This window comes from Condylura cristata, unplaced genomic scaffold, assembly GCF_000260355.1.
Source record: "Condylura cristata isolate star-nosed mole 26May11 unplaced genomic scaffold, ConCri1.0 scaffold00038, whole genome shotgun sequence".
NCBI classification, from domain to species: Eukaryota; Metazoa; Chordata; class Mammalia; order Eulipotyphla; family Talpidae; genus Condylura; species Condylura cristata.
This window is the reverse complement of record NW_004567139.1, coordinates 1,053,518-1,054,685: the sequence shown is the minus strand read 5'-3', so window position 1 is coordinate 1,054,685 and position 1,168 is coordinate 1,053,518.

Genomic DNA, 1,168 nt, shown 5'->3' with positions numbered 1-1,168 from the left:
GGGCAGGAGGGAGGCTGGGCGGGCAGGAGCGAGGTTGGGCGGGCAGGAGGGAGGCTGGGCGGGCAGGAGGGAGGCTGTGTGCCTCTGGGCGCTGAGGCTGAGTGCACCCCGCTGTGGGGAAGTGAGAACAGGCCCTTTAAAAAAAGGGCAAAAATACCGGACTGTACAGAGCCCCCTATGGATGACACTGTCAGGAAGGGAGAGGGAAGACTCCTCACTTAAGGGTGGTGCCGGTGAGAGCAGCCAGCCACCGGCCTGGAGATGCAGCCCCAGCGAAGGCGCAGATGCAGGCTCGGTCAGTGCGGTGGTGACCGGGGGTCCAGTCTGGCGTGAGGGGGTGACAGGGGGGTGAGGGTGGGGGAGAGCGGGCCCACTCAACTGCCAAGTTAGGAAATTTCCCGCCTCGCCAGCTGCGTAATGGCGAGCTCTTGGCGGGTTTGAGCGGGAGACCTGGAGACAACGTGTGCGTCGCATGTTTTAGGAAGAGTTGCGGTGTTTCTCTTCATGTCGACCAGAAGTGGACAGAAGGAATGAGCGATGGGCTCGCAGCCTCCCAGCGGAAGGCTGCGCAGGCGCTGACAATTTTGGTTGGGATACATCTACTGTAGAAAGATGTCAGCTGGGACTCGAGGGCCCGGGGTCTGCGAGCCTCCGTGGGGAGGACCACTCAGCTGTCCCATGGAGGCCAGGCGGCTGGGAAGTTTACGTCAACTCCCGTCCCGTCCCTTAATGCTGGACACAGGATCCTGGGACTTGGGGCCTGCCGCACCCCAGCAGGAAAACGCCCCCTAGTGGCGAGACTTGGGTAGCGGGACTCATTGCAGGGGGGTGGGGTGGATGGTGGACTCTTAGGGTTTCTGCACTAGTTCTCGCTCTCCACCCCCCCCCACACACACAGGTGCGCACATACACACATGCACACATACGATATTTTAGGCAAAAATAAGATTTCCTACGCTTACTGATTGATTTGCCCAGCCCCTTTGTCCAGCTACCCAAAGTCTCTGGCGGGATCTCTCACCTGCCTGTACCCCAGTTCTGTGTGCATGAATAAGTAAATCTTTAAAGAGAAGGAAATACATGCGGGTATAACGGTCCATGGGTTGAACCGAGGCAAAGTTAGCCACAGGGAGGCAGCGGGGAGGCCGGTTCCCCACAACCTACAGGA